Consider the following 12,749-nt stretch of genomic DNA (forward strand, 5'->3'; position numbering starts at 1 on the left):
GGATACCAGAGGTCTTGCCTTTACCAAGGTTGTTTTGTCCTCTAGCAAGGTATTAACATTAAGATGGGTGGGAGATTCCTAAAGAATGTCACAAATGTCCCACCCAAGAATGGTGGGTTGGGGCGTGGGGGGTTGGAGGGGTTGCAAGGTGTCAGCTTTTGCTTTGTTCTCCATCAGCCTTCTGTCCCCTCATCACTAGGACTGTCATCTCTGTCCCCCAGCACAGTGGGAGCCTCTTGTTTGGGTGGCCACCTGGTGTCCCTGGCCTTTCCCACCCACAGTTACCCATGTTACTTTGGGGCCCTCCCGATGGTGGCCACAGCCCTGCCACCTGGACCCTGAATCCTGGACCTCTGAGCACTGCCCGACACCCTTTACCTCTCTCACTTCCTAGGGTGAGATGGTCCCGGGCTGACTGCACAGTCTCATGCCCCTGCAGCTCTGTCCAGCTGTAGTCTTGCTCTGGTGGGAGGCATCCCTTGGGCAGTGCAAAAGAAGTGGTGAAAGAAGAGAGTGCGGGCCAGCACGGCTGGACAATTGCCCAGCTGCTTCCATCAGTACCATGGGCACCAGCCAGTCCTGGAGGGACTGGCCTAGTGCAGCACAGGAAGTCCCACACCAGCTGGCCAATTTATCCCCTGGTCCAGTCCTGCAGTTGCAACCCAAATTGAGGAAGTGAGCCCTTTCCCTGGGCAGCTGCTGCTGGCCATGCCCAGCCAACTCTTGTTCAGAAGAGAAGTTTTACATTCAAAAATGGGAAAATTGGAGAAAATTGCCATTCCCTGTGTCTAGTTTGTTCATGGTATACACTTGTGTGAACAACCAAAGATAAGCAGACAGAAAAGCAAATATAACTTACCACTAACCAAAATCACTATTCAAAAAGAAATGAAAATAACTTTCGGCAGGATTCTGCTTCATCTGACAACTCCAGAAGAAGGAAAAAAATAAAGCCTTTTTAAAAATACTGAGAACATTAAAAATACACATTTGAAGAAATCATCATTTCTAACTGAAGTGAACCAAAAGGAAAATTATGCTGGGGCAAAATTTAGTGATCAGCCTTCTCCTAGTGTTCTTCCAAAGGCTCCCAGTCACTGTATAGGAAACACTTTTGGAAATTGCAACAAAAATAGGGAGCTGATGGCTGTACATGATGAGGGAGCAGGAGGCTGGCTGAGGACAAAGCAAAAGCAAAAGCTTTGCACCCCCTCTTCACCCACTCCCCACGGTAATGTGTGTGACATTTCTCAGGCACCCCTGACTGCCTTAATCGAGAAACAAATAGTTAAATTGCAGAGATCACAAACCTGCATGACAGGAATCTCCAAACTATCTTGATGTTAATGGCTTGCCAAAAGACAACATTTATCAAGCCTCTGGTATCCAGGCATCTGGCAGAAAGCTACTTTGAAACCTCCCTTCCCCTCACCTTCCCCCAACCACAGGGTACATAACCTGCCATCCACACAACCCAGGGCAGCAGCTCTTTCTGCCCAACGGTCCAATTCCTGTGCTTTAATAAACCACCACTTTGCACCAAGGATGTCTCAAGAATTCTTCCTTGGTCATCAGCTCTGGACCTCAGCTCACCGAACCTCACCTAGGTTCCAGAACTTCATCAGTACACTTAAAAATGCTTCTGAAGGGGTACCTGGATGGCTCAGTGGGTTAAACCTCTGCCTTTGGCTCAGGTCATGATCTCAGGGTCCTGGGATCTAGCCCCACATGGGGCTCTCTGATCAGCAGGGGGACTGCTTCGCCCCCCTCTCTCTGCCTGCCTCTCTGCATACTTGTGATCTCTGTTTTTCAAATAAATAAATAAAATCTTTTAAAAATGCTCCTAAGAGTTCACACTTAGCTCTCAGATCACAGTATGTCTTGTAAAACAGTTTTTTCAAAATCTCTAGACTCCTGAAAATTGGTACGGAAATGGAAATTTGCCTTAACATACAAGTGCAAAAGATGAGTTTAAAAATTGTAAACAAACTGTATTATATTTTATATATTTTAAATACTGTACACCATGTATTATGGTTATATTGTTCATACTTGAGAAAGAGAGTTTTGTTGTGAAGGTATGTATTTTGTTCTACCAATTAGTAAGTGTTTTGTATATATACAATGAAGAAATTTTTGTTATGCCCACGTTTTCACATCCCAGAGACCACCATGAACAAGCACAAATGCAATCAATCACATGAGGGCTTATTTGACAAGCTTAAGCTTGGGTATAAGTATACCCGACACAGCAAAGTAGGGACTTGGACCCGGAGGTGACATGCTTAAGCTTGGGTCCAAGTATACCTGATGCAGTGGAGTAGGGACTTGGACCCTGAACCAGATTACAGTCAGAGTTTTTAAAGGCAGAGTAAGGGTGGACTCAGCGGTGGGTGAGGACAAAGGGAATTATGGATGAAGTAAGTCTCCAAGGATTTCTGGAAGCAAGGTCTCCAGGACCTTGAGGGGCTAGCTATTGTTGGGAGAAAGGTTATTTATTACCAATAATAAAAATCTTCTCGTGATAACCTTTAGATGTATATCAGTGGGCCATATGCTTGGGAATGATTCTCGACACTATCTTGGAGGTTTAGAAATAAAGTTTCCTGAAATAATTTTTAAAGTATCCTGTAAGATCCTGGTTGGACCTGTTGGAGTAGGGGGTCAGTCAGGCTAGGATTGTCCTTAGCAAAACCTCAAGGTGAGGGCAGTTAAGTCCCCAGGGGAGAGCCACTCTGTTTCAAGGGCTTGTCAGTAGGCAAAAAATTTAAATGATTTTCTTCTGCCTCTGTTTCCCACATCAACTAAACTTGAAGTGAGATGGCCTTAATTTTCTTGGCCTCCACATTTTAAGTGTGCTGAGGTACATGGAAAATTGATTTATTTGCACAAGGTACTGAGTTTGGGGTTTTTGGTTTGTTTGTTTGTTTTTTTAAGAAACAGCTAATTGATGTGGGAAACAGAGGCAGAAGAAAAGTTATTAAATTTCCTTACTATCTAGAGCCCACTGAGAAGTCCTTGAAACAGGCAGAGTGACATTCTTTTGGGGACTCACCTGCCTCTACCTTAATACTTTGCTAAGGGCAGGGGTGCCTGGGTGGCTCAGTGGGTTAAGCCGCTGACTTCGGCTCAGGTCATGATCTCAGGGTCCTGGGATTGAGCCCCGCATCGGGCTCTCTGCTCGGCGGGGAGCCTGCTTCCCTCTCTCTCTCTCTCTGCCTGTACTTGTGATTTCTCTCTGTAAAATAAATAAATAAAATCTTTAAAAAAAAATACTTTGCTAAGGGCAAAAGGCAATCCTAACCTGACTGATGAGGGAGCAGGAGGCTGACTGAATACATAGCAAAAGCTGGCGCTCTGCACCCTCTCCCCCTCAATCATATATGTAGTATCCCTCAGGCAGCCCTGACTGCTATGAACAATAAGCAAATAGTTCACCTGCAGAACTCACAATCCTGCAAGACAGGAGTCTCCCTTGGCTTACAAATGTCCTAAATCTTACTAACAAAGACAATTAATAGCAGGATTATGACACCCCACCAAAAAGTCTCCCAAATCTCTTAATGTTAATGGCTGGTCTAAAGACAACATTGATCCAGCTACAAAGGCAAGGCCTCCAGTAGGCCTGGGACATCCTGGCACCTTGTAGGCCCTCTTTAGCATATGAAAACTCCATTGAAACCTCCCTTCCCCTCACCTTCCCCCAACCGCAGGGTACATAACCTGCCATTCCTCACAACCTGGGGCGGCAGCTCTTCCTGTCCATGGGTCCTGTCCCCGTGCTTTAATAAACCATCATTTTGCACCAAAGATGTCTCAAGAAGTCTTTCTTGGTCATGGGCTCTGGACCTCAACCCACCGAACCTCACCTAGGTTCTAGAACTTCATCACTGACCACCCTTCACCCCCAACCAGGATCCTGTTAGTCTACTTTAATATATAAAAATTCATTTGGAAACTTCCTTTATCTCTAACCCTCCAAGATACATGCTGGCAATCATCCTCAAGCATATGGCCCACCGATATATATCTGAATGGTCTCATGACTAAAGTTTTATTAGACAGTAAAAAATGGTATTCCAAACAACAGCTAGCCCATCAAGGTTCTGGAAACCTCGCTTCCAAAATTACTTAGAGATCTATGCTATTCCTAACCCCCTCCCAACTTGCAAGTATATAATGGATCACTTTTCACAAACCTGGGATGGCAGCGGCAGCAGCAGCAGCAGCTGCTGCTGCTATCTCTGCCCATAGGTCCTGTCCCTGTGCTTTAATAAAACACCATTTTGTACCAAAGATGTCTCAAGAATTCTTTCCTGGTCATGGGCTCTGGAACTAACCCCACTGAATCTCACCTATATTCTAAAACTTCACCATAATCTCAAGATGAAGATCTAAATGTGAAAAGTTTACTAATACACTACTGAATTTTAAATCTGTGGCACAATCATTATAAACATGGGGTTTGTCTGTGTTTCTCTAAATTGATTTCTGCCTTCTAATCTGTAATTACTGGAAAACTAGTGATGAAGTTCTAGAACCTAGGTTAGGTTCGGTGGGCTGAGGTCCGGAGCCCATGACCAAGAAAGACTTATTGAGACATCTTTGGTGCAAAATGGTGGTTTATTAAAGCACGGGGACAGGACCTGTGTGCAAGAAGAGCTGCAGCCCCAGGTTGTGAGGAATGGCAGGTTATGTACCCTGCGATTGGGGGAAGGTGAGGGGAAGGAAGTGTTCAATGGAGTTTTCATATGCTAAAGAGAGCCTACAAGGTGCCAGGATGTCCCAGGCCTACCTGAGGCCTTGCCCTTGTGGCTTAATCAATGTTGTCTTTAGACCAGCCATTAACATTAAGAGATTTGGGAGACTTTTTGGTGGGGTGTCACAATCCTGCTATCAATCGTCTTTGTTAGTGAGATTTAGAACATTTGTAAGCCAAGGGAGACTCCTCTGTCTAGCAGGATTGTGAGCTCTGCAAGTGAACTATTTGCTTATTGTTCATGGCAGTCAGGGCTGCCTGAGGGATGCTACACATATGATTGAGGGGGAGCGGATGGAGAAAGGGTGCAGGGCGACAGCTTTTGCTATGTCTTCAGCCAGCCCCGTGCTCCCTCATCATTCCCCCCTGAACAATTTTGACCCTTAAATCTTTAAAGTGGTTGAAGGCGGAAGGTTTTATCTTCTGTAACTTCTTCCTGCTGAATAGGGGTGTAGAGCTGTCCCTACCTACTTGGATCAACACTGATCAGTGGAGGGATGTCTAAGGGAGTTACAAAAGGAGGAGGCAGCTGAATCCAGCGCTGATCATGAAGTGTCTCTGTGTGTGGTCATGATCATCTGTTGCTGTGACATCACTGCAGCAATGGAGTCTGGGCACCAAGTAGAGAAACAATGAACAAAGCAACATATTAAGATTAATAAGGTAATAAAAATGAGAAGCCCAAAAAGGAGATTTTTAATTGTTGGCCATTGACGCGAGCAAAATCCCTGCATCCCGCCAGGAGGTCGTGTGTGTAAAGAAGAGATAGAGAGATGGATATGATGTAACTCACTTGATCTTTATTGGGACAAGGTCCACACCACTATTGTGGTCCGGTCACGGTCCGCTGAAGTTGTCTTGGAGAAGGAGACGTCGCCTCACAATCTAGACAGAGAGGTCACCGCAGAAGTTGAGACTGAGAGCCAGCGAGTGGTCGGCAATGAAGCTGTCGGGGCGTCGGTAACATCGGCGATGATGTCCTCCCGACAGGGAACTCGCTTCACCTCAGTCCAACCTGATGCCTCTTTTATATACTGTGCTAAGTCTCCTTCAAAAACACATTACATCACTTATTTTTCTCATGCTTGCACATCAAAAACACACACATGTCAAAAACATTTTTTGGTCTTTACGATATTTCGCATAAGTTAAAAATATTTACAACTTTTTACTTCACGCTAATCTTATCACTACACACATATGGTCTAGGCTTACTTGCTATGTGGTATTTGCTATGAGGTTAGTTTGTTATCACTACACGCATATGGTCTAGGCTTACTTGCTATGTGGTTAGTTTGCAATTTGTTTCTGTTTTTCATTTAGTAGGAGTTTGCACTTACTATATATTATTTATTTATTCATTTATTTATTACACTTTATTTATTAAAGGTTCATACTCACTACAGCCATAGTCCTCCTCCAAACCAGGAACTTAACCATTCATTGAGAGAGAGAGAAGGATCTTGTAGAGCATTAGTCCTATGACATTTTTGTGGTAGTCTGGGATGTACACACAACATTCTGCTTTGATAATTGCACATGTACACACAACATTCTGCTTTGATAATTGTGTATGTGCCAACCTGTGCTGTTGTCAGGACATCTAAGTCCATCCTATTTTGTAGGACTGCCTTGCGTATCTGAGACTTTGGTATTAAGTAGGGAGAGGCTATTTAGTGAATCACTGAGTCCCTTTGTAGTGTATTTACTAAGGGCTTCTACATGCCACATGACATCCTCTAGTCCTGCAGATGGAACAAAAATGGATGTTAAGTGATCATACCATTTAAAACCCAGTTGTGTCCATCTTTGCTTTAAATAAGGAAGATTAACTGGAGTGGTAATGGTTTTAGTAATGCGCCAATAAATCCAGGCAAATCCTAAAGTCCAGTGACCTATCCAACCTGGAGGAAGCCAGGGCCACAGGTTAGTTCCACATATCCAGTGGGTTCCATTTGGAGCTGACCATCTAATGCCACGTCACCTTACCCAGTCAGTAGCAAACCAGTCAGTAGCCTGGAGTACTATTTGGGAACACATTTCTAGTGATAGCCATCCTAGATGTCATGTGTTATTTGCCCAAGTATCTTACGTATGATTTTTTTGTTCCCAGCATAAAACTGCCTTTTGACTGAGCTGTCCAGTAGGTGTGGGTATGAAACACAAATATGTATCCCAGATTTGATATACGCCATCCTTAGTATAGCCATAAGGAGTGTCTTGTAACTTAGGCCCATATTTGATTGGGGAGTTATGGCTTGATAGCAGTCCCCTTTCCTTCCAAATAGCTCCATGGGCATGTTAATGTTTATTTTTAAGGCTTTGACAATTGAAAAGTGCTAGTGAGCACTACAGTATACCTAGATTTTTTTATTCTTTCTATGAAAACTACTGTCATCAGTAAACTGACATTCATATTTTTAACAGGGGCATCTTAAATCTGGCCAAATAGAGTAAGCAAGATCAATAACCTCTGAACAGTTTTGCTCTATAAAGAAGTACAGTTGTCAGGTTCAGGCATACAGGTAACTAGGTTTAAAGTCTGACAAGTTTTTAAGTATTATTTCTGGCATATCTGTAAGTATCGCCCAATATTTAATTAGTTAGCCTCCATCATCCATTGATGGCCTTTGAATTCTAAGACAAATCTGGACCTGATATGAACTCATTATATAGGGGCTGCCCCATAGTGAGCTTTGAGGCTCCTTTTATGAGGGCTGTTCTATGTTTAGCTAAAGCATCTGTTTGCAATTGCAACCCAACAGAGGTGGCTTCTAGGATAAATATGACTAAGGGATGAAACCATTAAGTAGCCCTTTGAGTGGTCCAGCCTTAACAATACCCTGATTGCAGAGGATCACTGGCAAGTGGGAGAAAACTTGTCAAGAGATAAGGGGAGTTCCCCATGCATCATCCGATCCAATCATAAAGAAAGTGGGGTCATCCATTATCTCCACAAGTCCATAGTTAATCCTATGGAGTGCGATAGGCTGGCTTTTAGGCAATTTCATTATCCCAGTCACACACAAGGTGTTGAGTTATACAATTGTGGGGGAATCAATCCCATTTTATAGTTGTTTAAACATGTTCCAGGGGGTTCTGCTACTATCCCCACAAAATAATAAGATCGACTAAAGAAGCTATTGTGTAACTTCTCTGAAGTTTACCTCAAATTGTTTAGCTTAGGTAAACATGTAAAGACAATCAATCAAATCTAGAATTTAACATCCATAAAGGTGTGTTATTAAAACAGAATTTTTCTCTCTAAAATAACCCTCATTTACAGAGATAGCCAAATCAGGATTAATTCACTTGTTAAACAAGTCCAATTTTAACAAACTTGGCCCATTATTTACATAAGCTCAGCAAGAACAGTGAGTGTGAGCATATAGATCTTTTAGAATCTGCTTTGCTGGAAATTCTTATAAGGAATCTCTAGGTTGAACTTTTTCTAGTAGCCTCTCCAGGTCAGAAGCCAAGCCAGGTACTTGCCACCAGGCATGCCTGCAATACCCGTCAATTTGGCCCAATTCCTCTTCTGAGACTCTGCACCTACCAAGGAATGACATTTTTTACTCACCTGGTGAAGCTGCTGGGAATTCTGTAAGCAAGGTATCAAGGCCAACAGTTCCAAAGGGCTTTATGGCTCCAGGTTTCATAAAGTCAACCTTAGTTCCTTAAAGCTGTCTGGTCATATTTGAGAAAGACATGCATATCTGAGTCTATGCATGTCTTTCTCAAATATGACATTCCAGTCAAAGCCTTGGTAAAATAACCAGTTTCCAATGCTGTCCTGTTACAAGGAGAACAGATTATTATTGAACTTATGCAAATGACTGATTGCCATGGAAGAAAGAATACTTACTGAGACCTTTTGGTTTCAGAGGGTTCAGATAGAGAGAAAAGTTGAATGCCTTGATTTGTTTACAAATCAGCACTTTTACATCTCTGTAAGTTACACATAACTTAAGAAAAAGTATTCCTAGTCTGTAAGAGCAAATATTAGAGAGAACCAGCAATGTTTAAAGTAAGACAAAACATTAAGAGACACAACACTATAATCTTTTAGTTCATTTAGTCCCATGTTACTAAATCTGGTGAATGCAGCTTTTAGTTAGTTCTGGAAATTCTTACCCATTTCAGTTTTAGGATTTTCAAATATATCAAATATCTGTATTTGTACTGAAAGTCCTTTGTATGAATATCCTTGAAGATAAAACTCTTTTTATAAGAGAATTGAAACAATTATAAATGACAAAAACTCAGAATGGATATGGTTAGAGTTGACCAGGAGAGTTTTACAGTTTAGCTGGCAAGGAAATCAGGTTATTTCTGTGACACATAACATTTCCATAATTACGATATCAAGCAATGATCTCTCAAAACATTAAAACTTTAGGAAGTGTATAGAATCTCTAGAATAGTTACAGCATTTTCCCAAATGTAACCCAAGGTTTGGTTCAGTAGTACTTCGTGAGCAACTTTGCATACCAAGGAAAAGCCTGAGTTAAAGAGATTTACAACTTAAATGTTGTCAACATTTGCTAAAATCTTATCAAGTTTTAAAGCACATGCCTAAATATAATTAGGGATGTTAAACACCTGATAAAACAAAACATAGAAACTGCTTTTTCTGGGCAGGCAAAGAGAAAAACCATTTACATTTTCTTAACAGCAGATCAATTAATCTAAGAAAACTTTGTCCTTTTGAACAGAGACAATTTCAGTCTTATATCAATGTACCTTTAAAACCCTTTCATTTAGTCCATCTTGACTAAAGCTAAAATTTCTTTTCTGAAGATTTCCCTTCACAAACCTTCTACAACTTTCCTTTGCATCTAGGTTTTGTCCCAAGCCATTTCTTTTCAAACTGATGAAGTCCCAGAACTTAAGTCAGGTTCGGTGGGGTGAGGAGGTTCGGAGCCGACGACTAAAGAAAGAATTCTTAAGACGTCGTTAGTGCAAAATGGTGGTTTATTAAAGCATGGGGACAGGACCCGTGGGCAGGAAGAGCTGCTGCCCCAGATTGTGAGGATCGGCATGTTATATACCTTGTGGTTGGGGGAAAGTGAGGGCAAGGGATGGGAGGTTTCAACAGAGTTTTCACATGTTAAGGAGGGCCTAAAAGGTGCCGGGGAAGGCCTTGCCCTTATGGCCTGATCAATGTCGTCTTTAGGTCAGGCATTAACATCAAGATAGTTGGGAGATTCTTGGTGGGGTATTATGATCCGGCTATCATTTACATTCCCTTCTACCTCAGCTCCTCCAGTTTATGGTGGGAGGGAGACATTAGGGCTTCAGTAACCGAGAGTTATTTGCCTCTGGAAATTTGCGCTATTGATAAGGTAACCTCCCTGTTTAGGTCTCTAGGACATCTGTAGAGCAAGGGAGATTCCTGTTCTGCAGGTTTGCGATCCCTGCAAGTTAACTATTTATCGTCTTATGGCAGTCAGTGGTGCCTGAGGAATGTTACACATATGGAGGGGGGCAGGTGGAGAGGGGGTGCAAGGTGCCAGCTCTTGCTCTGTCCTCAGCCAGCTTCCTGCTCCCTCATCACAAACCACCATCTCATTTTGGAGAAAATTACCTTTTATCTTTAATAAAATGCATTTCCATTCTTTAAATCTTTCTTACATATCATCTACTTTCCTACAGAATTTCCTTTATTTCCATCAGTCTTAGTTACACTAAGCAGAATTTTGTACTCTTAGAAATACCTTAATCTCTAGTGAAGACTAAGTATTAACCAATTGTGAACTGTTACAACAGAATTCTTTAGATGACAAATTTATGAAATAGTTAAGTGCAAAACATGTTTACCAACAGATTTAAATACTCTTAGTTTCCTTGCAGTAAGAAATCATAAGCACAAACCTACATCCAGTAATTAACGACTTAGCATTTTATCCTTTAAGACCTAAATTTCCACAATTTAATTCCATTTTTTATCCAACCAAAATTTTAAATTTTTCAGGTTACCAAAGACTTTGAAAGTTACTTCAGCAATTACCCATTAAAACTTTGAGACAGACAATTAACCATCAGTTTAGTCATTTCTTTGCTAACAGATTTTAACAAATAACATGAGCTTATTTGACCTTCAGTAAGCTTCACAAAGTTTCACATTTACTACTGATAACTTAAGACAGGTCTATCTTAATTAAACCAACAAACTTAACTTAGTTCCAATACTGATTTACATTTCACCTGGGTCCATTCCACTTTGAATGTTTACCTGAGACACAAATGGGAAGATCTGGAGTAGGGGGTGTTAGGTCCAGGGGGTGCTCTTCTTGCTCCTTGACAGTGAAGAAAGAAGGAGCTGTGGTGCATGATCTAGAGGCTAGTCATTCAGGCTGCATGCATGTTGGTGCAGAAACAGGAGAAGGGGGAAACAGAAGAAACAAAGTGCTACCAGGAGGCAGAGAAAGGATTCCAGGTTTTGGAGCTCATAAGCCCCAAAAGAGGAGCAGAAGCCATGATTTCCCACCAACAAGTGGGGAGGGCTTAAACAGTCCAAGTTAAGCCAGAGAAGACAGGGAAAATTCCCCAAAACAAAGAGAGTTTCAGCAGCTGCTTGGGAATGTTCCTTACGGTCTCTGTCTCAAGTTAGACTAACTTCAGTTGGCTCCAGTTATAGCCATTAACACGGGAAGTGAGTGAGGGAGAAGACCCCACAACTATCAGGAGAAACAGAAATAAGGTCAGAGCCCCCTTTGCTAGGGATGGCCCAACAACCTGGGTTTACTAACTTACTCATTTGGACAACACATTCCACAAAAGCCCCTTAGTTCAGGGTCCTGGTGCAGAGCAATAAAGGCCTAGGTATGAGCAATAAAAGTATCCTAGGTCCAGTTGCCCGGTTTCCTGCAGAGGAGGTCTAACTGATAGATCCCACTGAGGCCATGCAGTGTTACAGGAGCTCAGTCCTTTCCTAAGTTTTGCAATCCAAATTATTTCCAGTGGGTTAAAAGGCACCCCAAGATAGAGGCCATGCTCCCAGATATGTAAAGGTCCATTACCAAATCCCCTGAGTCCTGGGTGGCATCCCATGCAGGGTATGTCAGAGGTTTCTGTGTGTCAAAAGCGACCAGAGGTGTCCCTCAAGATATCGCTATTGATCACCATCCTGCCTTCCCCGGGAAGGCATTTCTGCCATAAAAGGCCCTGGAGGGGTGCTGGCATCCCTCCACTTCCCCATCGCATCCTAGGCTGCTGATGGGTGCCTGGTGAATGGACCAAAATACTTGTGCCATGCCATGCCATTGTCTCTCCTGAAGACTGCATACTATTTAGCCATTTTAACCCATGGAAATACTAGAAAAGTTTGGCAAGGGGAAATTACCCAATTTCATAGCTATAAGTAGTCTGTAGAAAACACTGACAAGAAACAGTAAAGACTGAAATCCATCATGTTCTATGCGACATTCCAACACATGTGGCCCTTACAGCCAACTTCGGTCCCCGGTTGTGTTTTAATTCAATTGGATACTGGTTTCAGCTGGATCCCAGTGGAGGTCTCTCGGCCAGAAGTGGCTAGACCAGGGATGTGGAGGGGATTACATTAGATCAATCAGGACGAAACTCACACGGGAGTCTTAAGATTGGCAGCCATCCTGGTGACATAAGAGGTTGTCCCGTGCTGAAGAGAGACAACTTTATATAAGAACAGGAATAAAGAGAGGCCATCAAGTTTCTGAGTCTAATTGCCATTCTGGCTAGGGTACTAACTTAGAGCCAAAAGGCAGACGCTCTCCTCCCCGTAGAGTAGCCACGGGCTACAGGATTACAGCCTAAGCAACTGACATGCAAGTGTTCCAATAAGACCATACTCCTTGAAAAGCCCTGAAATAAGAGTAAAGTAAAAGGAGAGAAAGTACTCACCAATTTTGCACCAAAGCTCAGAGTCCAAATGTAAAGACTCACAGCCCCACGTTTGGGCACCATGTGATGAAGTTCTAGAAACTAGGTGAGGTTCAGTGGGCTGAGG

General features: G+C 42.5%; 1 pseudogene across 1 annotated transcript; it reads left to right on the forward strand.

The window, feature by feature from the left end:
* The first annotated feature begins 287 nt into the window (after positions 1-287).
* Positions 288-12,299, forward strand: LOC309861963 (proline-rich nuclear receptor coactivator 1-like; annotated as a pseudogene). The gene is made up of 4 exons: positions 288-395; positions 511-1,149; positions 5,573-5,795; positions 12,211-12,299. The product of its transcript is annotated as a proline-rich nuclear receptor coactivator 1-like (transcript).
* The last annotated feature ends 450 nt before the right edge of the window (positions 12,300-12,749 follow it).

Source organism: Mustela nivalis (genome assembly GCF_964662115.1).
Source record: "Mustela nivalis genome assembly, chromosome: 3".
Taxonomy (NCBI): domain Eukaryota; kingdom Metazoa; phylum Chordata; class Mammalia; order Carnivora; family Mustelidae; genus Mustela; species Mustela nivalis.